We start from the raw sequence: 11,646 nt of genomic DNA, 5'->3' as shown, positions 1-11,646 counted from the left end.
TCAGTGAAAAAATTCTTCCTCGTGCCCATCCTAACTGTGCCACCCTGCCATAGTTTAAGACTGTGTCCTCTCATCCTATCATTTGTGGTATGGAAGTAAAGTCCGACCCCCAACTGGCTACACCTTCTGGGTGTGGGGAGTTCCAGAGGACAATAAGATCTCCTCAGAATCTCCTTTTCTCCAGGCTAAACACCCCCAGCTCCCTCATCTCATCAGACGTGTGCTCCAGACCTTCCCCCATCTCCATTGTCCTTCTTTGGACCCACTGCAGCACCTCTGTCTTCTTGTCTTGAAGGACACAGAACTGGACACAGCACTTGAGAGGTGGCCCCACCAGTGCCAAGTACAGGGACTTAGATCCGGTTCCTTTAGTTAACCACCAAAAGCCACCAGCCGTGCCCACGGGTGTATTTGGCAGAAGGAGCCAAATCCCTGTGAATCTTCCCTAAAGACTTATTTGAAAATAAAGGTTTCTGAAGCAGGCTCAGCACCACTCACTCTTGCCCCTGATGGAGGTGAGGTTGGAACTCCTACCAGCACCAATGTGGCTCTGACAAAATAACCTGGTATTAACCAACACTTTAATTGCTCTGATGCATAAGAAAAAAGTAGAGAATGTGAAGAATACTTCAAGCCACAAAATAATTTCTTAATTCTGCACTCCCCAGCAAATGTTTGCAGAATCAAATTTAAAAAGCCTGCTGCTAAACATATGGCAGCCAGAAGTACAGCAAGCTAGGCTAACACCCAGATAAAACCTTGTAACTGCAAGATGACCATATTTGAACTAGGTTTGTCAGGAATTACTTACAGTAGCTGAATCTTCCAGCACCAGCTGTAGTGTCAGGTTTCAGCCTAGAAATTGTGGATGGCACAACTGGCAGATGGAGAGTTCCAGAAGGACAGACTCCCCACTTCTGCTTACAAGTGTGGCTCCCTTCTTTGAGATGCTAACCTAGGGATTTCAATCTTCTTCATGTCTGATGACCTCCAAAATGGCAGGATTTGGCAGAAAGTCAGGCTAAATAGCTTTCATGTGGGAAGGCAAATGCAGACCAGCTGCTACCCTTTCCACTGCAGGCATTTATTGCTCATTAGTATTTTCTCCATAAAACTCCATTGCTTATCACAGTACAACTTCATACCCAACTGGTACAAGATGATGTATTTACTTTCTTGTAACTCATTTCCACAGCGTTAAACTATCTCTGGAAGCATTTTGCAGCAGGATTCTCTGCATTCCTACATTAACCTGCTCAGCATGAACACTCTTTGACATCACACTTTTGAATAGACCAGAAACAGAGCTTGCCATTTTTTTCTGATTGCCTTAATGAAGAGCTTTGTGCTAAGTCCAGTGGCACAACCTGGCCTGTTTTATTTTCCTCTAAACTGCTGGGTTTGCTAACTTTGAATTCAGGTTGCTTTGAGGATTTTCTACTCTTTTTCTACTGATAGCAATAGAAAATGAGGACAGCAAGCACTAGGCTGATCCAATTCTAATTTAATAAAAAAGACAATGTTTTTATTCCATTCTTGTCCATCAGTGACTCAGAAGTACAGGCACAGAGTCTCAGTTGTAATCCATCTTCTTTATGTAACATAACCAGAAAAGTCAATCTGGAGACCCCTCTGGCACGGTGGAAAAATCTCCACATGCTTGGTTCAGTACTAAACCAGCTGATTTTCCTCCTGCTCTGCTATACTTGCTGGATTTGTGCTGAGATGATAAGACAATGGGTCTCTAGCAAGGCAGGGCTGTGCTCACTCTCCTCCACTTGGGCCCAGCTCTGGAGTCTCACCATCAAGGATCCCTCAAGGTTTTAGAGCCTCTAAGACAAACACCAAATGCTCAATAATACAAGATCTTCAAACAAAGTTGGCTTGCTCTTGAGTTGTATGCCACAGCATGCACTGGCCTTTTCATAACACTGTGATGATGTGAGCTGGGGAACCACAGGAAGGTGGGCAGCAGCTCTTGTGCTGTTCTGCAGTGCTGCAGCCCACCAGCGAAAGGTACAATATGCTCACTCTGCTGCTCATGGTCACCAGTTTGTGGAAACATCAGGCCTTTGCTAATTGTGAGGCTTCATCAACATTTCCTAAAACATAACTCTTGGGGCAAAAAAAGAAATCAGGAATTTTGAAATCAATGTCATGACTTCTATCAGTCCTCCTGCATTTCTGCAAATCTTTTGTAGATTCTGATGTCTCAGCAATAACAACAGATGTTTTTATGGCTGTTCCTGCTTGTAGGTCTGGACTTTGATCACATTATTTTTTCCTATGATGATCTCATTTGCTTTTCTAGTTCACCGACAAACTCTGCAGTGACATGCCCCTAAATGGAACCCTTCCATTGAAAAAATGGTTAATGTTTTTAACAAACAACATGTGGGGTTTGAAAGACAGAAAACAAGTGATTAGTATCAGTATTCCCCTGATAAAGGGCTGGGCAGACCTGAAATCATGAGCCCATCTCTGCTCTTTCATATTATTAAATACCATTTGTAACTGCCACAGACCCAGACTGAAACTTGTAGGATGAATGTGTAGGAAAATGAAATTCTTCTTTAAAAATGAAGAATGTAGTAGTGTAAGGAAGCTCCTTTGTTTTCTTTTTTGGATTTAATGTGAAACAATGAAATGGTCCATTAATCCAATGGATTCCCATTATTCCAACTGGATTTCAGTAATTAAAGACTAACTTCAATGAAGAATTCTGGATCTAAAAGTGCTGAATCTAACTGGAATATAATTAACAGAGAAGAGCTAAAGTTGTCAAAAAGGACTGTAATTTATATTTGTACTAGATAAAATAAAGAAAAATAGGAAAACAGGCAATAAAAATACTATCTGTGTATACACAGATATGTGGAAAATTCATGTTGATGGAAAATGCAAAGAGTGAAGGGATAACAATTACCTTGATCAAACCTGGTGATTCTACTCTCAGCACAGGAAGGAAATAAAAGACCCAGATTATTTCTGAATTAGAAAAGAAGATAAAGAGAATATTAGATGTAGAGAGAAATTAAGCTCTGCTTTCTCTCTCTTTTCAGAAGTAATTTCATTTATTTGAGAACCAAGAGACAGAATTTTTATTTCCCTCTGGCTTAAAGCATTTGCACAGTAGATGGCAGTAAAAACCCTCACCCATGTAACCAGTTGTTAGCAAAGGGAGTGGCTCCAGTGCTGTGGGAGGCCCCTTGGTTGTCCCAGAGTTACTGATCCCAGTTATTACAGTCTCCTCACCCACATACATTTTTTTGTTTGGTCTTGGTCAGTATAGCAGTGCTCAGAGTATTATTATTTGTCAAGTAAGGTAAGAGCTGCCTGATCTCAGTGTATGTAGCACTGCAGTGACAGAGCTGCATTGCCAATCTTCACCTGTAACATTCTGTGCTAGGACAGTCAGAGCCAGCCATAAATGCAGGCACGACCTCCCTAAAGGTACAGAAATAAGGGCTTACTCACAGCTCCAGTTTAACATTTAAATCTTCTCCAGGTTGTTTGGGTTGGTTTGGGTCTTTTCCATAAGGTCAGCTGAGAAACATTGGTCAGGAACAAATCTTTGAGCATGTAAGATATCTTACAAGAGAACCAAGGGAAAGAGCAGGATTAAAAGCACTGGGTCTTCAGACAGTGAGATCAACACGTTTATTATCAGCTCTGCTTAATTTACTTCATTTTCCTGTATACTCAGGATGTATCATGTGGGCATTATATACTTTCAATCAAATAGAATATGCAAGTTTTATGGTGCCACACTATTACTGCTTTAGTTTCAGAAGCTGCATGCAGTCTGACACAGTTCCTAAAAAAACAGGATGGGAGCTTGGAAAATATTTTGCATGTTAAAAAAAGGAATGCTGAAAAGACCATGCTGTGGTTACAGATCAGCCAAAGGGCACACACACTTATTTTTTTACTTTGCAAAAACATTGGTTTTAAAATTCCAGTTTTGTAGTGGTGATTTTCTCATAGTTTTAATTCGGGTCTACTTGAAACTTTTTTGGACCTAGAGGAAAAATAATTTTCACCAGCTGAAAGTACGTAGTAAAGGAACATTTGTGAAATACATCAGTGAAAAAAAAGAGAAAAGCACCACATGTACACTCTCCCTCCGATGAAAACATGCAGATTTTAAAAAATGTTTTTCCTGAAGTTATTCTCCAGGTAACAATCCCTTCTGATAGAAAACAGCAGAGAGCACTGAACAATTTTGTGCCTAAGAATGTACTCACATTTATCATTAGAATTCAGTTGCTGTGTGTAATCTTTTTACCCTCTCCAGCTTTTCTTCCACTAACTAGGCAGAGGTAGAAGACATCATGGAAAATGGTGGTGAGCATCACCACCCAGAGTGCCAGAAGCACCACTCAACATCAGAGAGTTTAACTTTCCAGTTGTATCTTTTCAGACTGAAACATGTTGTTTCAAAACAAAGAGCCACGGAAGGTATAAAACACTTGAAAGATTAAACATATTAACAAGGTATTGTGAGGCTCATATGTCCAAAGATAGAATTACATGTGCAGGCACTTGGGAAAGCTTTCTGGCTTTCTCTAGAAAGAGCTCCTCACAACTGGGTGGTAACTACTTCTCTTTCTACCCTTTCTCCCCAAAATGCAAAGCTTAATGAAATGAACATGGCCCAGAGTCTGAGAGTCAAAAATGTGCCTGTGAGGACTCTGACAGCCTGACACTTACTGGTGAGAGAAGTGGGCCAGGCAACTGCATTCAGCCAACCTGAAGTGCCAGCACCAAGTGCCACCTCCCCACTTACAGGTGCCTATAAGTCAGGAAGAAAGACAACAGGCACATTTGCTTGGATACAGTAGCAGGAGGAAAAACGTGGTTCCAGATTTGCTGTGTGAATCTTCAGGCATACCCTCTCTGAAGAGTACAGTCCTGATTTGCTTTTACTGTACTTATCTGTTCTTCTAGAGAGAAGACTCTGGATTCTGCTCAGTACCTTGTCTAGCAGTTTTTCCAAGCCATTCAACATTATTTGAAGTCCCAGCATGTATTTTTATTGATATCTACTGCCACAAGCAAAAAGTTCTCTGTAGTTAATGCCAAATACTCACCCAGCTATAAGTGCAGGCTGGTTGCCAGCCCATTTCCCACACCTTTACTGCTCTGGCCACCCATTCTCATGTGCTTTCACCTACCTGTGCTGCAACTACACCTTCATTTTGCTTTGCAGACATGTTCTGTGCCACTAAAATTGCTCTTCGTGGGAAAGGAGTACAGATAGCTTGAGAAACTGCACAGGCTAGTAAAAAACAGGAAAAGGACTCTTATCAAATTAGTAACGTCTCGGGTATTTGGGTGGAGGCATTTGGCACTGGGCTTGCATATTCTTATGGGACTGAGTCCATGAATACTACAAACTCCATTCCTTTGCTTCATATTTTTCTTCCCAAACTTAGATATATTTCAAAAGAGCCCCTCTAAGAATGTCTAATTACTATATGCTACACAAATTACTAAGCAGGCATTTTATTTTATTCCATTTCCATACAGGAAAAATCAAGTTAATGACATTTGCACAGGTTTATACTGCAACAGGATATTTGCAAAAACTAAAATAGGTATTTCTTTTGCACATTTGCAAGCAGGGCTGTGGGAAACAACTAAGAAAGTTTAAAAAACTTTGCTACAGAGGGAAGACAACTGCTTGGGATGAGTGACTTCTCTAATATGCCCAAAGTGTAAGACAGTTCATTTCTCTTGTGACTTGGAGTAACTCATCAACTGCTTGAATTGGAAATATTGTCATTTATTTCTTTTACCTTGAACACAACCAGGACCATTTCCTTGTTTTAGTTGCTACTTGTACTTTCTGATGTATAGCAATGTCCATCACATACTTAACTCATAGTTATGACTCAGTGTGATTAACATTACTCAGTAGAACAATTTTACTACCTGCACACTCATCTCAGTGTCTGCCACTCAGCTTGGGTTCTCTTCATCCTTTCATCACCAATAAATGCAACCTGCAGTGTGAAGACAAGCAAGATAAGGACACATCCATCAGAGGAGAATCAAGCTCAAGGCTTGCTGGTGCTGGAGGGGAGGCTGTGCTCTACTTAGTGGATGACAACATTTTTTCCAAGTGCTGTAATGAAAGCTAACAAGTTCCTACTCGACTTAGGGCCTGGCAAATTTAACCAACAGGTGTGAGTAAAAAGCAATTTTTTTGTGGGCTATCATGTTCTTGTAAATTCTCAACCAGGAAAATAAAATAGAACCAAAGCTAAATCCCCATGTTGTCTGAGAAATACATGTATAACTGGTAAGTGACATGCCTGATGTTAGAGAGCAATGTATTCATTATTGATTCACAGGAAAACAGACTTGGGCAAAAGAGGAACTGGAAAAACAGATATTAGAGTTTTCTGGGTTTAAAGTAGTTTGCAAGGGGATTTCTGCCATCTCACACCTTTAATACAGTATGCAGGTGTCCTACTCAGATAAAAAAAACCCCACCTGCTCAGTATCTCCGAACACCAGCTTTTTCTTTAGAACTTGAAATATAACATTGCACTGCTCACCGTGGGCAGCTGTTTGGTTTTTAAACCTGTATACCAAATGTCACAGCAGCTAAAGATCCATCAGCTTTGACACAAGAGAGAACTTTCCACTGTGCAATGGCTATTAAAGCTCAGTTCTGCAACACTGAGACTTTGCTCTAATGGAACTGTTTGTTTGACTAAGGCTTAGTCAAACAGGCAGGCCTTAGCTGTGTGTGCTCCATATGTGTGTTATGGCCAAAGCTGTGTATGCACCTGGGTGGTTTGGTAAAATGATCTTTAAAACAACTGAGCTGAAATGGCACAAAGCCCCACACAATCTGCACTCAATTTAATCTTGGATTTTATCACTTTTCTTTAATTAAATCCTAACTCTTAATAGGTTGTGATTCACAAATATAATGGATCTAGAGCAAACCCTTCCTATCAGTCCTTTTGCCAGCTGTAGTGTTCCTACTGCTGGCAGCACAAAAACTGAAGGAGATGCAGAGGGAGGAGGCAATAACTTAATTGCTCAAAATGACAGTAATGTCTGAATCTCCTGCACACAGACTCATAAGCTCATGTGCTTTTCATTCCAATTTATGACAGTAAGTCTCAGCACTGAGCACCTCCCATTGACTAACAGCCAGTTTGGGTCGTTAGTTGAGCTGTCTCTTGTATCCACAATCCTTCCCAGCAGTTGTTAATTTCCTGGAAATGCCTTGCTCTCAGATATAGCAGCATGTGAATGCAATGAAAGCACACACACACATGTGCTGCATGTTTGCTACCTGCTGACAAGCAGCAAAAAATGGTGGGTTAGCTTTTGTTTTTTTGGTTTTTTTTTTTTTTTTTGAAGCGTTGTAATTTCCTGGTTAAGATAATTGATAATGAAGTCCTAGCATAGAGAAATTTTACCCAGATTCTGCCGGTGTGGCAAGAACCACTGAAAGGATTTTTACAGAAAAAATTCCTGCATACTTTAAACCCAGACAAGGCTGACAAAGAATTCCTGTTACCTAGACCTTAGCAAACATCTTCCCCTGTGGCAAAAGAATGTAGTGGCTGCACAGACATGTGGGGGCTGCAGAAGGAGGACAAAACATAACACAGCAGCATTTAGAGGGGAGGATTCATCCCTCTGTAAGATCATCTTTGTGTTCTCTATACCATCCCCACTGGCCTTTAGCCCCCATGTGCAATTCCATCATCTTGTTTCCCTTCCTATGTTCTCACCTAATTCATGTTCCAGATTTTTTTTTTCTGGACAGTCTGCAGAAATTACATCACCCTTTTATCCTATTTCATGGTCTACATGTGTACAATAAAAAATAAGGAAGTAGCACAGCAATCCAGATTAAGTAGAAAGAAGTCTAGCAGGCTCTTCCTTGCTGGCTGCAAAAAAATCATAATCCTGAAAGCAGAGGAAAGATTCTGAAGCATTTTCCCAGGCTATTTCTCCAAGTAATATTCTTGTCAAGAAAAACATAATAAATTATCCATTGGGCCTACAAAGAAATGCTCAGTTTTTAAACTGGAAACTCACACAGATCTCCATGTTAATATCAATACCAATGTGTCCCAAGTTAAAACAACTTACCAGAGCTTTGTAGTTGCTCCACCCTGATTATTCTTTCACAAAACGTGAAAGAATAGGAACACCAGACCTGCATAATTTTTTCCTCAGTGGCACAGCCGACTATCATTAGGTGCAGCACTTTGCAGGTTTTAGCCAAGAAAACACTGTTTGCCATGAGCTTTGGCTGTGACAGAACACATGGATTCTTGACATTTCTCTTTGTGTCTCAGGGAAAAGAATGAAAGCTACCTCAAAGAAAGGAGCAATCCCAAGAAGCAGATCTTAGTCAGGCCCTGGAAAAGAAGGCATTAAAAATATTTTGCTGGATCATGGCCTCAAACATGTATCAACCCTTTCTACCCATGATCCATATAATCTTGCTGTGAAGAATAGAGAAATGTTCTCACATGTCAGTGTGTATGACATATGGTTTTGGCAGCTGCAGCTGGCTCTGCAGGACTTGGGGGTTTTGTTTGTCTTTGCTCTACTTTTTTAATGAAAAAGAAGCTGTTTAAGCTTTATCCAGCTATTCCTCAAACCAGCAAAGATACAGGAAGAAGCCAGTGCTGTGGTGTCCTTATAGTGTCCACAATACTCAAATCCAAAATACTACAGAATGTGCTTTCATTTTGGTGCATTATGAGTCAGGAAATAACAAATGGAAAGGAGTGATGGGGTTTTATGTGTCTGTAAGACTTCTATCTGCCTCTGTTTCCCATTGTTTCCATCTGGACTATCTGCGCTGCTCACTAAGCTGCTGGCATTGAGGGGCATCCTGCATTTATGTAATTCTCAGCTGCAGCTTATGAATTGGCAAGGCTCTGACTTACAGAAAACTTGATGGGTTTGCAGCTGAAGCCAAGATGATGCAAACCTGTACAGATTCTCTGTAGCTTGGAAAGAACACAACACACACTGAAGACAGTAAGTTACACAGCTTCCCTCTATTAAAAGAGCTATTCCTGTGTGCATTTTCAAAAAATCCTCCATGAAGACAAAAGGCATTATCCTTGGTTCCTCCACTTTGGCCTTTTTGCTGCAACTCCCACTTCATCTTTCACTGATGTTCCTGTTTTATAATTAAAAGAAGTCCACCTAGAGGAACACCTGAAGGAAAAAGCACTCTCTTTTTCTATGTGCTGAGTCATGTAGAGTATTTCCTTCCCCAATTTTAAAATTTAGTTGGCTAATCACTTTTTCTGTCACTAAAGAACATTCCAGCAGTCAGGGACAGCCCAGTGTAATAGACATTCCTGTGATATTAAGTGAGGTTTGACAACCCAGGTTTTGAGCTGTTTTGAGCATTTAATACACATAATACTTACAGATCCAGAGCTGAGAGGCAGTGCTCTACAGGTGCAGCCTACTGCTCCAGCCTTGCTTCCTAATCAAAGTTCCTGTTCTTTCTTATCTTTCACCCATTCAGTAACTCTGGATTGAACTGACTGACCACACAAAACTCTAAAAGATAAAATACATTTCTGCAAGTTTTGTGAACATAAGGAACCATTAAGATAGAACATGCCTCTGAGGGCCATGATGGAAGGAAAGCACATCCTGCAGCAGGCCTTGTACATTATTTTGTATCAGAGATATCCCAAGAGGGAGCAGGAGACAACAAAAATGTCTCCATAGCTGGAAAAATAATTAATTCCAAGTTTACAGCCAACCATGAGATAGGAATCTGCAAGAAGGCAGGTTTTGTCAGTTCTGGTGCTCTCAGAACTACTCATTTCATTGAGAGAAGTCAGCTCAAAAACCAGACAATTACAGAGCATGGCTGCACAATTAAGATGTATTTCAGACTGCAAATACATTTTTGCATTATAAGAAAGGGTGAGTAACTCTCCAAACCAGGACACACATCTTGAAGAATGCTGAACGATGCAGGGTTCTGTGAGTTAAAAAATTTTTAGTTAAAACAGCAAAGTAGCTGCAAATTTGCTAGAATGGGGTTAAATCAAGGCTCAGCTTGTTTTTACAAGCCACTGCTTTGTAGCTTCACTGAGTTTTGTCTGATTAGACACTCCATGAGGGGGAGCAGCTTATGAGATATGGTAAAAACAATTTTCCTGCTCCAGCAAATATGCTCTTATTTGTATTTATGTGTCTGTTGCTAGTCAGCAAAAAGCCACTTGGTGAGATTAATCTTTATCATGTTCACTGCTCCATTTAGCTCTCCTTGAAACTGGAAAGCTTTTACTTACCTATTATGAAGCTTTATGGATTCATCTGCAACAGTGCACTTCGGGGAAGTCTACTCTGCCAACAGATTTTTTTCAGATTAATTCTAATCTCCTTGCCTGCACATGCTTGCCCTATTAATGGTGACATGCTACCATTAAGAGATATGAAAACCACAGCCTTCTCATATCCTTACATACAGGAAGAGCTGAACTCAGATTCCCCAAACCACAAGGCAGTTTGTGGTCTCCTGAAAAGCAATATAAGCAGCAAACAAAGGGTCTGACCTCACTCAGACCCATTGTTTAGGACTCAAGCACATACCAAGGGCCCATAGCAGCAATCCAGTGGAGCTGGCAGCACATTCAGTTGTGTAAGACCCCGCCCAGTGCCAAGAGCTTCTATCTTCTACTCCTGCACAGCCCCTGACTCTCTGGGTGGCCCTGGGCCCCACTCCACAAACAATTCCCAGCACAGTACTTTGCTATGGGAAACCCTCCAGACTCCAGCAGCACCAGGGGAAGCCACACAGGGATGACGATTTGAACTCTCAGAGCTCGACTACCTGAGACTCATCCTTGTGCTAAGCAAGGAAGGAGCAAGAGATTAGAGTGACTTACCTCAGCACTTTGTGGCTGGAATTTTATCTGGCAGTCTCCAGTACAAGCTAAGGCCTTGCAGGAGCCTTGTAACATGAATTTTGCTCCCCAATAACACAAGAGAAACATGAAGCCAGGGATTTAATCCCTTCTATTTAAGATGATTTTGCAGCAGTCAATAAATCACATAAAAACTTGTAACGTTACCAAGTTCCTCTCTTTAAAGCACAATCAAAAAAACCCCAGGCTCATACCAGTACATCTTCCCTCTCTGACTCCCACTGAACCTGAAACTATTGGTATTACTTTACCCCTTGACCACTTACACCAGTGGCTGAGAGTCATCTGTTTTCAGTTGCTTGCTAAGGGCCCACTAATGGAAATTCCTTGGTGATCTGGAAGGTCTCTGTACCTGTCTCCTACCAAGCTCCTTGCTGCTAGAGAGATGGACAGCATCTGCTTTCAGCAATATACTACAGAAAAAGAAGGAAAAAAAAATTATTTTTCAAGTCCTGAGGCTGCCTATTGACAGACCTAACAACTCAAATAAAGACACCTACACATTTAGAAATTAGCAACCAGTAGTGAAAAGTTGTAAGTATCTTTTATGAACATGACACACGATTTTCAAAGGTTTATCACTGTGTTGAAGTAAATGAGCACATATTACCAGGTCAGATATACAAACAGATGGTAGTGTTTCCAAGAGCATGGCCTTCAGTACTCATTTCCCAAAGAGGTCTATGGGAGCTCTGCA

Source organism: Serinus canaria, chromosome 10, assembly GCF_022539315.1.
Source record: "Serinus canaria isolate serCan28SL12 chromosome 10, serCan2020, whole genome shotgun sequence".
NCBI lineage: Eukaryota > Metazoa > Chordata > Aves > Passeriformes > Fringillidae > Serinus > Serinus canaria.
Note: the sequence above shows the minus strand (reverse complement) of the source record.